The sequence below is a fragment of the Suricata suricatta genome, chromosome X, assembly GCF_006229205.1.
Source record: "Suricata suricatta isolate VVHF042 chromosome X, meerkat_22Aug2017_6uvM2_HiC, whole genome shotgun sequence".
NCBI lineage: Eukaryota > Metazoa > Chordata > Mammalia > Carnivora > Herpestidae > Suricata > Suricata suricatta.
This window is the reverse complement of record NC_043717.1, coordinates 18629324-18641714: the sequence shown is the minus strand read 5'-3', so window position 1 is coordinate 18641714 and position 12391 is coordinate 18629324. Positions and strand designations below refer to the sequence as shown.

General features: G+C 41.4%; 1 protein-coding gene across 1 annotated transcript in view; it reads left to right on the top strand.

Moving 5' to 3' along the window:
- The window catches only part of APOO (apolipoprotein O), a 55443-nt gene that overhangs the window by 585 nt on the left and 42467 nt on the right, over positions 1-12391 (top strand). The gene's annotated exons all lie outside the window — the stretch shown is intronic.

Here is a 12391-nt window from a genome sequence, read left to right as displayed (position 1 = left end):
CGTGGTTAAGGAGAGGCCAGCTCAGGGCACTGCAGGGTTCGGCTTTCGTTGCCTGGCAGGATCTGGTTTCAGAACCTGATGTGTGAATGGGGGAGGGTCACCTTCGGAGAAGCTGCTGCAGGATTTGGGAAAGCTGGAATGGGAATGTGGGAATGGCTGGAAGGGGGGTAAGCTGCGACTCTGTTCCCCTCCCAAATGAACATTATTTAGTATGGACAAGTCGCCCGCCCTTTTTTACGTTTTACAAGCTCATGTCCTTTGAAAGAGATGGCCTCTCACAGTGAAGATTTTGTTTCAAAAATCTGTATTTTCACTTGAAGCCACTATTCTACTATTTTAAAAAAGTAAATGATGTTTTCTATCGTGAGAAACAAATCATAAGCTACCAGAAATTAGTCTACAAAATTGAGTCTTCAAGAAGCACAGCACCTGTAAAGTAGTGCTAATGAAATCTCGAAATTGTACTGGTCATTTAAAAATTTTATTGTGTTTCTTCAATGGGCTTTGGGCACATTAGGACAGGCTATAAAATTAGTACATGGATTCAGCCTTCTAATCCTGGTGTTGCCACTTTCTAGCTGGGTGAACTTGGGCACATCCCTTAACCTTTCTGTGCCTGTTTTCCTATCTGTAAAATTGGGGAAATAGCATATACTTCATAGGGTTGCTATAAGGAATAAGTATGTATGTTTAAAGCACTTGGATGAGCCTTTGGCATATAGAAGTGCCATCTAAGTATTTGCTTTTGTTTTGTTCTCAGGCAGCTCACAGTTTAGTTACTGTGACAGATCCCATAAGCAATTTATATTCATTTGATAAATTTGTGTTGAACACCTATTATGTGCAAGGAGTTCAGCTCAATTTTAGGGTTGTAACAACAAAGGATGTGTTGTGATCAGTTTATATGGGTATCAACAATGTACCGGGGTAGTAGAAAGGAGAGCAGGATCTCTTCTGCCTCAGGGGTCCCTTCTGCACCAAAGGTTCTTAACCTGTGGTCTTCAGCCCCTCCGGGGGTCTGTAGAGAAAATTTAGGGGAAATCCCTAAATCCTGATGGGAAAAAAACTTTTATTTTCACCAGTTGCCAGCTGAAATGTAGTTTTTCCTTCAGTTATGGTATAGGTAACTGTATCAGTTAGCTACTGCTAGGTAACAAGCCATTGCAAACCAGGGCCTTGGAACTATAATGATTTGTTATGTCTCCCCACCAGTGGGTTTGCCTGAGCAGTTCTGCTGGCATCCCCCATTGGCTGAATTCAGCTGGTGGCCAGACTGTAAGGTGACCTTATTGCCATGTATGGGGGCTTGGTGCCCCTCATTGTCCGTACCTTGGGCTTCCTCACGTGATCACTGGGTTCCAAGAGGGCAAGTCCAATTGTACAAACACTTATCTGCTTGCATCACATATGCTGATGTCAAAACAAGCCACATGTCCAAGCCCAGAGTCAGTACGGGGACGCCATACAAGAGTCTGGCTATGAGGAGGTGTGGTTCATTGGGAGTGATTAAGAAGCTAGTACACAATAAAGCACACTAGTATTAGCAATACCTATCATCCATAGAGGTCACAGGACCAATACATATCATAGGCATTTTCATAGCACGGTTATTGCAGATCTCAAGGTATCATTTATGATTGTCCCAACTTCAAAATTAACAGTTGTTGTAAGACTTGCTGTTAAATCTTTTCATTTAATGAGCTAATAAGCCTATATTACTATATCCGATTTGGGGTTTTAGAAATGTTTTTATGACTATTGAAGTATAGTTGGCATTTTACTCAGTTAGAAGAGTTATTTTGAGAAGGGGTCCATAGGACTCACCAGACTGCCCGAGAGATCTGTGGCACAAAAAAAGGGCATAGAACTACGGGGAACTTCAGGGGAGGCTTCACAGAGGAGACATTTATGTTTGGTTTTGAAAGCAGGAGTTCCTCAGGTGGATGATCTGGGGAGCATCAGCAGGGGTACTGCTTTGGGAAGTGCTGGTATAGCTCAGCTTCAGTTGTTCAAACATGTAGTTTGAGTAGAAAAGATCACAACAAACCTCGGCAGACCCCTAGATGTAAGGAATAGGCAGAGGAAGAGGGGACACTAGAACTGTTTGAGAAGCAACTTCTGATAAGTAGGTGTACAAAAGGGTGATGTTTAGAAAATCAAGGGAAAAAGGGTTTCACGGACAGACTATGTTAGGAGGCTTTCGGCTGGGAAAACTTGGTTGCTTAAATAGTAAGGAGAATTCTCTCACAAAGTCGGGAGGATGGATGAACTCCAGTGGGTCAACAGTGTCATCAAGGACCTGGTCCTTTTCTTGGCTTTCCATTGTAAGATTGGTCTCCCTTAGGGTTGCAGCAGAGCTGGCAGTGGTAACACGTTTTCTCATTCACCAGAGCAAGGGAGCGGACAAAACTCCCGCGCTTGGATTATGCTCTTCCTGATTGGACCGACTTCAGTCACATGCCATGCTCTGATGGGCTGGGACTAACAATCAACCAGGGATAGGGTCAATTTATCCTAACCATCTGGGAGAAAAATGAATTTATGAACACAGTGGGGAATGGAGTTTGGATGTGCAAGCAACAATATCCATTATAGAGAGATAAGCTAGGTGAATTTGGAGAAGTGTTTGTTAATTTGGGCAATTTGGAGAGCTTCCATGACCTTTATACATGTGGGTTTCCTGATGGAAGTGAAAGCTCTATGAATGTGGGCTGGGGACTGAGACATGCGTAAATGGACACATTGGTGGTGGGGTTGATAAGTTTGATTTTCTCCTTCAAGGGAAGGAGAGAGGAATATGGTAGGTAACTAGAGAGGCCTGTTGGGTCAAGATTATAGAGTTGTTTTTGTGGTTGTTCCTGCATTCAGGATTTGACAGTGTTTATGGCCTTAGGAAGGAATGTAGGGAGGAGGCTTTTTTAAATATAAAATTTTTAAAATTTAATGTTTATTTTTGAGAGAGAGAGGTGAGAGACCACGAGCATGAGTGGGAGAATGGCAGAGAGACGGAGACACAGAATCTGAGGCAGGCTCCAGCCTCTGAGCTGTCAGCACAGCCTGACACGGGGCTCGAACTCCCAAACTGCTAGATGATGACCTGAACCGAAGTCGGATGTTCAACTGACTGAGCCACCCAGGCTTTTCTAAGAGAGAATCCCCCAGCTTCAAAAAGAAGGAAAGATGTCGCCTTCCTCCTGTGAGGTGGAAGGAAAAGGGTGGGAGCAATGGCAGGCCAGTGATTCGCAGCTGGACCGTACCACCCATTTGGGATACATTTTGGGACCTTGCATTGTTCTGCACACTCTTAATTTAGTCATGTTGAACATATATATCCTGAAATATAATTCTTATTATAAATCTTTCCCTTTTGTTCACCACGTTTCCATCAAATCGGGATACGGGCCTCTTTTTTTGGACTTATGCGTGTAGTGGGTGATGAATTTTATTTCAAGATAGGAAAACAGTCACTTAGAAAAATAGTTGTCATAAAATGGCGATGTTAGGTTTAGTAGTTGAGGAAGGTGAGAACCAGTGCCTTTCAAAAGTTAATGTACGTGCAACGCTCATTGGTAGATCCGGGGTGGGGGCCTCAGAGGCTCCCTTTTGTAACACACTTCTGGATGGTATAGATGCTGCTGGTCCCCCATCATACTTTGAAGAGCATGAAGTGAGGCAGCTTGGTGGATGAATGGTTTCTTGTGTTTTCCAAAGGCGAGTGGTTTTATGAATGTGGTGCCATTTGGAAGAGGCAGGGACCAAGGAACAAAAGACGTCAGTAAGAGGCTCTGATGGCTCTGAGAGCTCTTCTCAAGCTCTCTCATGATTGTGTCCTGGAAGTGGTAGGATTGACCTGTGTTTGAGTTACCAGCTTGGGGCAGCCAGGACTGGAGGGGAAAGGGATTGATAGTATAGGTGTTGGCGGAAAAAGTACTCTGTGTGTGTGTGTGTGTGTGTGTGTGTGTGTGACTAGTTATGCACATATACAAGTAAAATATTTAAACTGTAACTGTGGTTTTGATTTAGTTATCCATCTTCGGGTCAGTAGGGGGCACTGGTGGATTAGAAAACACACTTGAAAAGCTGCCCAGTGCATATCTGCCTTCTGTTCCAGGAAGCAGTTCTTCTGGGTGCTGCTGCTGGAATTGAATATATACACCCAGTCCCCAGATTCGTGTTACTAGATTTCATTCCTTACACAGATGTGTATGGTAGACTGGCTATGGCTGAGCACTGTGCCACACCCTGGTGGGGGCAAATGAAAAGTCCCAGTTCTTACCTAGGAGACAATTTGCAGATTTGGCTGCACACAAGAATTGTTTGAGAGACATTTTCTAGGGCCCTGTGCCTATGGGTCTGATTTGCTTTTTTTAATTTTTTTAAATTTTTTAAATGTTTATTTATTTTGGAGATAGAGTGCAAGCGGGAGCGGGGCAGAGAGAGGGAGAGACACAGAATCGGAAGCAGGTTCCAGGCTCGGAGCTGTCACAGCACAGACCGTGACGCAGGGCTTGAACCCAAGAACTGGGAGACCATGACCTGAGCAAAAGTCAGACGCTTAACTGACTTAGCCACCCAGGCGTGCCAAGGGTCTGATTTACTTTTTAAGTGAGGTCTTGGAACCTCTAGTTGAAAAAGCTCCACCCTCCCCACTCCCCCATCCTCAGCTCCACCAGGTGAGTGAAACTTAAGGTTAGTGGCTCACAAAGTGCCCATTCCCATGTCGTGTGGTAAGTGCTCTGATGGAAAAGGTTTGGGGGACATATAGAGCAGTCGATCGCAACTTTGGCTACACATTAGAATCACCTGGAGAGCAAGTCCTGCTGCCAGGGCTGCAGCCTGACAAACGCCATCGCGATCTCTAGGAATGGGATGAAGGCAACTAGTTTGTAGGGTGAGCGCCAACCTTGACAGCTACTGACTTAGACAAACGAGCGCCAGCAGGGGGCATCAGGAGACTTTGTGGAGGAGTACGTGCTCGCTCTGACCCCTGGAGCTGGGCGGATGGAACTGGAGGGCCTTCCCAGCCAAGCAGAAACAACAGTGCAAGGACACAGAAGTAAGATTTCGGCCTTATGTTAGGACCCTAGGCTTCACCCTGTTAACTCTGGGCAAGATACTAAAGGGCTTGTAGCTGTCTCCTCATCTGTAAAAACAAGGCTGGCCTCCCATCTTTGTGTGTGGATGAAATTCACTCAGACCCAAAGCTTAGCACAGTGCTTGGTATAAAATAAGGGCCTGATGAACGTGAGCTGTTACTTTTGGTTGGCTTCTTGTAGGGAACTGCTGCAGTAGTGTTACAGTGGTGCGCAGTCTCGGGGCTCTCCAAAAGTATTTCTCAATTTCAAAATTTGGTTGTTGATTAGATGTGGCAGATGAGGGAAAAGGAGAATTTAAGGGTGCTGCCAGGCACCACCCTTGGGAAATTAGCTTGGGAGATTGGCTGGCTGTTAGAAAGATTCAGTGAGATGGGAACGTAGAAGAAGGCTGAAGTGGATTTGGGGGAGGGAGGTGATCATTTGATTTTGAAGAGGTTGGACAGACTCATTGAGGTATCTGTGGACATTATCATGTAGTGATCAGTTCCATGGAGCCCAAGGGTATGAGCATGTGTGTTGGAGATGGAATCATCAGACAGCTTGAGGGACAGAGTTGACCCCCTAAAAACTGGCGGTTTCTTCCTGAAGGGCAAAGATGTGACCTACCCCCAGAGCTCCCTGCTTAGAGGAGCCTGAGGTGACTGTGTCCTTGGCTCAAGGGCATTATTACCTCACCTACTCTCTGTGGCTGCTTAGTCTTGATGTAATGCCATTATTGCCTACCTTACTTCCTGAAGTTAGTTTTCTTCTCTTGAATAGTATATCATTAGTACAAACTGAGGGAGTGGGCACCCGGATGCCTAAGTCGGTGAAGCGTCTGACTCTTGATTTCCACTCAGGTCAGGATCTCATCGTTTGTGAGTTGGAGCCCCGAGCGCTCCCTCCCCTCGCACTGGGCTTTGCGCTCACAGCATGGAGCCTGCTTAGGATTCTTTGCCTCCCTCTCTCTCTGCCCCTCTCCCCTCTCTTTTAAAAATTAATAAACATAAGAAAACCCCAAAATGAGGGGAGAATAACATTGCTAAATGGAAAGGGAAAATCACTTGGAAATTGTAAAAGAAATGCTGCAGCTTTACCTGAATATTATTTTAAATGGCACGTATTTTGAAAGATAATAAAGATTCCTCCCTACAATGTAAGCATATTCAAAGGACTTCTTGAGAAATTATAGTCAATTCATATATTTATACATACATATTTATGTATTTCCTATGTACATATATTTATCATATATGTATATAATGCATACATATTTACTCATGTAAATACATATTTCTGTGCAAGATTAATTGGATCCTTTCCCTTTCTTACCCTTCAGAGATGTTGCGTAGTAGATCATGAAGAAGAAAACCCACCCAGCCCTTGATGCAGTCAGAAAGCACGGGCTCAGGTTCTAGTTTATAGTTGTTTCTGGTTTCTCTCTGAACAACTTTAATGAGGTTTTAAATTTCTGAGTCCCCTTATCATAGTCCTGTGGGGCCAGTAATATGCTCCTCCATTTTGCACATGATTACTGGGGGGTTCAGACAGGATCACATGTGACAGTAAAGGAATAGGATCACGAGTGCTGATAAATGATGGTAAAAGAACGGTAATCGAAGCACTCTATGAATGTGAGCTATTTTCAATCCCTCCTGCATCACATCTGGATCTTGAAAGGATCTAGAGCTTCAGGTTAGCCCTCTGAACTTAGGACTGTCAAAAGTAGGTGAAACTTGGATAAATTCACTTCTCGTTTAGACCTGAATTCTGCTCAGGACACTATAGCCCTCTTCAATCTAAAATGCCTGCAGCCCCCGGTGTGCAGCTAAAACTGGAAGAGGAGAAGGAAGAAGTAGATGAATTGTACCTTCAAAGAATGGGGAAGAGAGATAAACAGAGAACAGTAGATAATGGACTAGACATTTATGATAAATGAATTTATTATCCTATGAGGCCTATGCATGTTTGTAGGCCTTTATGATTAGAGGATCTTTCTGTATATCTGCTCAAGACCTACGTGTTTTCTAGGCTAGACTGGACCTTTTTAGAGGCTAAGAAATGAACTTTGATATTTGCTTATATGGTACATTTAAATTTACTGCAAGTAATTAGATGCATACGACATCTCTATAGCAAAGAAATGTATCTGTTTCCCAAACTTGGCACTTATTTATAATATGGCAGGAAAGTGCCAAAAGATTTTTGAAATGAAACAAAAGAGTTGATTCTCCCCAATAATGCTTAAGTGGAATTTTATGGTTTGTGCATGCAACATGAAGGTTTATGTAGATATTTTCAGGGGAAAGAAATCTCAGTCTAAAGATAAGTCTTAGAATTTGGGAGTTACTTGCTTTTCTACTTTGAGTTTTTCCTAATTTGTGCGTGGCTTCATGCCAGTTCTGTTAGAAACCGTGAACAGTGCCAACTTCTTAATGTAGTGGGTTTTAAAACTTGCATTCATTTTATACTAAAATAGTTGTAGAAGCAAGAATTTAGAGCAAGGGCTGGAGAGTTTTCAATATGCTAAGAGACTATAACTTTGAATATTAAGCTGAATTTTTATGATTATAGCATTATAATACCATTGTATTTTGAATATTGTTTTAAAGGCAATTTGTCTTACTTCTTTCTGACTCTTTGAAGCAACTCAGTGTGTTTTATTCAAAGCCCACACTGGCTCCAACTTAAGGATGTCTTTGGTTGGGTGACAATGAAGAGCCAGAGATAGATTCACAAGTGTGTATTAACAGCTCTGGTTGCGAGGGACATCCAGTGGTTTCTTTTTTCAGAGAGTCTGTTCATTCATTTAGCTGTCTTTCTAAATAGGATAAATGAAAATAGTAAGGGTTTCTTTTTCTTTTTTCCCCCATCCCACAGACGTCAGTCCTTGTGAAATAACAGAATGTTCTTCTTTGTGCTTCCTGAAATGAATCTCCTCTCCCCTTAGAGGTGCTGATTCATGTGTTGTATTATGACACGGGCTAAACTGGCGAGTAAGTAAGTCAGCACCAGGCGATACGAGGGCCCCAACGTGCTTCCTCAGTCCTCTATTGATGGCTTACCTCACTCGGCAAATATTGACCCTGAGCCTGTTTGTGGAGTCACACCGTTTGGGAGCGCTGTTAGACATTGGTGTGCATAGTCCAAATATTGACTTTCCTTGTTTTTGTTCTGTATTTTTGCAGAGATTTTCACTATGAAGCCGGGTTATCATCAGCTGTAGAACCTCACACAGCAACTTTTCTTTTCCTAAAACAATTTTGTAGGTTTTTTCCTTAAGGTCGAACATGGCGTGAATAAACGAGATGAGGTTGAAGGCAGTTGTCATCAGTGAGTTCCAGTGTCTGTGTGCTCAGTGGTTTATTAGGAAACGAAACCTGGATTTAGATGGACTTTGCTTTGACAGAGTAGCTCTTCCTCTTAGAAAGTGTAGATTTTTTTAAGTTACTTGAAAACAGAGAAGCGTTTGAAAGACATTTCCTGAAGTAAATTGTTCCCTCTCATTTTTTTCCTACCTTTTCTGATTCCTTTCCTTTCTTAACTCAGAAAAGATTGAATAGATCTTGTGGTGCCATTCCGAGAGAGAGAGAGAGAGAGAGAGAGAGAGAGAGAGAGAGAGAGAGAGAGAGAGAGAAAATATATAGGGGTTTAGGTAAGCGGTGGTAAATTTCTGTCCGAATGAGGAAGTTCAAGATAATGTTGAAACGTGGTATGTCATGTGTATTCTAAGTCTGTGAAAGCAGTACAGCCCCACCAGATGACTCAAAACCTGCCTGAAGGAACAGTGATCTCACTTACTGGCCTTGAGGTTTCTTTCCTGTTTATCAGACAACTTTATTGTTTTTTTGCATGAATTTAACAAAAACTGGTAACTCTTTTTTAAAGAGTAGAATATAAAACAGTTGCAAATGAAACGTAGTTGCTTCGCTGACTTAATTTTATGGTGAATTCTGCCCTCCAAAGATAAAAATGAAGTTGGTTTTATGTAAGCCAAAGATAATGTTCATCTTGAAGACAGCCTTGTCTCCTTAGATCAGTTTGCTTGTAGTGGCCGAGGAGGAACTGGGAGATACCAGTTACTCTACTACAGAATTACAGAATTGAGTTTCACATAAAATAGTTCTGTGTGTCATATTTGGAAGACTGTTTTTCTCTTTGTAGGTTCAAGTCTGAACTCTTAAAATACTGGCTTCATGATATGTTTACTGTGAAACAGACTGAAACAAATGTGGTTTCTGCTTTCGGGAAAGTGTAAGCGCTCCCAAATTTATACATGCAAATGAAAATGATGGCCATCCACACGGCCATTTTTGAGGGGACAGAGTCAGTTATCCTGTCCATATATTTCTTCTAAAACATGGTGTCACCGATCAATAGATTTATTCAAAACATGTCTTTATGGATAAAAATATTTTTGTTCCTCTTGGTTTGGAGTTATCTTTATACTTTGTGGCAAATTCTTTAGAATATACTCGGGAGCCAGCCACTTTTGTTCTTTGCATAATGCAAAATAAACCAGTGTATGTTGTGAAAACTACAGGAAATACAGAAGATACTAAAGCATCACCTTAATTCCACCACTCGTATAGCTAACCATTGTTCACATCTTTTCAGACTTGTTTCTGGGCATACTTATGCATTCTCTTGGTTTCACATTTTCTTTTTTTTTTAATGTTTTAAAAAAAGTTTTTTTTTTTTAAATTTTTGAGAGACAGAGAGAGAGAGAGAGAGCGCGAGCAGGGGAGGGTCAGAGAGAGGGAGACACAGAATCCGAAGCAGGCTCCAGGCTTTGAGCTGTCAGCACAGAGCCCAATGTGGGGCTCAAACCCACAAACCATGAGATCATGACCTGAGCTGAAGTCGGATGCTCAACTGACTGAGCCACCCAGGCGCCCCATCAGTTTCACATTTCCAAAAAACTGACAAATCCCCCTTCCCCTTTAAACACTGCCATTTTCTAATCTCCTTCTCTCACTATTATTTCAAATCTATGGAGGCTGCTTATCCTTCTGGCTCAAAATTTGATCTGAAAGCATTTAGAAGCGTAAGCCATATGATCATTTGTCAAAAGTAAATTCCCTTTATTAATTTGTAATATAAATAGTTGCAATAAATTCTGACTCACTGTTTGATCATTTTCTTTCTGTCTGCATTGCTTTTTGGCTTTTTTATTGCTTTTTATTTTCATTTTTTAGTATTGTGATAAAAATACACACATAACAAAAAATTTACCCTTAACCATTTTTAACTATACACTTTAGCAGTGCTAAATATATTCACATGGATATATAATAATCTCCAGAACTTTTTTATCTTGGGAAACTGAAAGTCTATATCCACTAAACCATTCCCCCGTTTCCTCTTCCCTGAGTCCCTGGTAACCACCATTTTACTTTTTGTTTCTGTGACTTTGACTACTTGAGCTACCTCGTGTAAACAAAATCATAAAATATTTGTCTTTGGTGACAGGTTTATTTAGTCTAGCATAATGCCCTTGACACTTGGGTTGCTTCTACCTTTTGGCTGTTGTGAATAAAGCTGCTGTGAACGCGAGTGTGCAAATATACCCTCGAGACCCTGTTTTCACTTTTTTAGGTTAAAGACCTGGACATGCAATTGCCAGATGATGGTAATTCTATTTTTAATCTTTTGAGGAACTTCCACACTTTTCCTGAGTGGTGGTACCATTTTGTAGTCACGCCCAGAATGCACAAAGAGTCCACTGTCTCTATGTCCTTGCCAATATTTGCTGTTTTCTGGTTTTTTGATAGTGGGCGTCCTAAGGGGAGGGGAGAAAATAACTATTTTTTAACAATAGTGTATAAGTAATACTGAATAATTGTTCCTTTTATTTATTTTTTTAAATGTTTATTTAGGGGTGGTTCAGTTGATTAAACATCTGATGCTTGATTTTGGCTCAGATCATGATCTCTCTGTTTGTGAATTTGAGCCCCACATAGGGCTCTGCATTGTGTCAGTCAGGAGCCTGCTTGGAAATCTACCTCTCTCTCTCTCTCTCTCTCTCTCTCTCTCTCTCTTTTTCTCAGTCTCTCTGTATCTCTCTCTCTTTGTGCCTACTCTGTGTGTGTATACTCTTTTTCTCAAAACAAACTTAAAAAATTCTTTTAAATAAGATAATTGATTTATTTTGAGAGAGAGAGAGAGAGCATGCCGGAAATGTCCCCACATGCACTTATTTTCCACAGTGGTGGAAAATGGTCCTGTGTAATAACTTTGGAAGCAGCTGCACATTTTAGTGTACAGGTTATATGACCACTAATTTATAATAACTAAAAAATGTAATAATTAAAGCATTAGCTTTATTTATGCATTTTTTAAAAGTTTATTTATTTTTGAGAGAGAGAGAAAGCATAAGCAGAGGAGGGGCAGAAAGAGAGGAAGAGTGAGAATCCCAAGCAGGCTCTGTGCTCTCAGTGCAGGGCCCAACACGGTGCTCGATCCCACAAACTCGTGAGATCATGACCTCAGCTGGAATCAACAGTGGGACACTCAACTGGACTGAGCCCCCCAGGCACCCCAACTGTTCATTTTAAAATCAAAACAGTAAAGATTAATTTCAGGATCTCATTGTCTGTATTCCTCTAACCCACTTCTCAGAGAAAGAAAGCCTCTGTTATCAGTTGGCATGCGGCCCTCCAGATGAGACAGGATTGCTATATAAAATGCAGGTACTATGTAATGCTCATTACAGCAGGAAGTCATAGTTTTTGTATTTCATGAATATGGACTCATACAGTTTCTCTTTAGTTGTCATTCAGTTTACAACACATTAAAAAAATTTTTTTTAACGTTTATTTTTGAGAGACAGAGATAGAGCATGAGCAGGGGAGGGTCACAGAGAGAGAGTGAGACACAGAATCTGAAGCAGGCTCCAGGCTCTGAGCTGTCAGCACAGAGCCTGATGCAGAGCTCGAACTCATAGACCACGAGATCATAACCTGAGCTGAAGTCAGCCACTTAACTGAGCCACCCAGGTGTCCCTTCAACATATTTCTAAGGGCAGCAATGTAGCCTGATTTGGGCAAAATTGTTCATTGTTTTCATCATTTTGTTTTACTCTAAATTCTTTCACATAGTTTATTTTTCATTTTATGTTCTTTTTTTTTTTTTGGAACAAGAATTTCCTCAAAAGTATTGTTAGTTTTCATAGACCTTTTGTTAAAAATCCATTTCAGATTTTTCTCTCTTACACAACTGAAAAGGAATCAGATTAATAGCATTTTGTTTTTAATGAAAAATGCTTTCAGATGGAAATTCTTGCAGAAAAGGTTGATGGGAGATCAAAGAGCGAG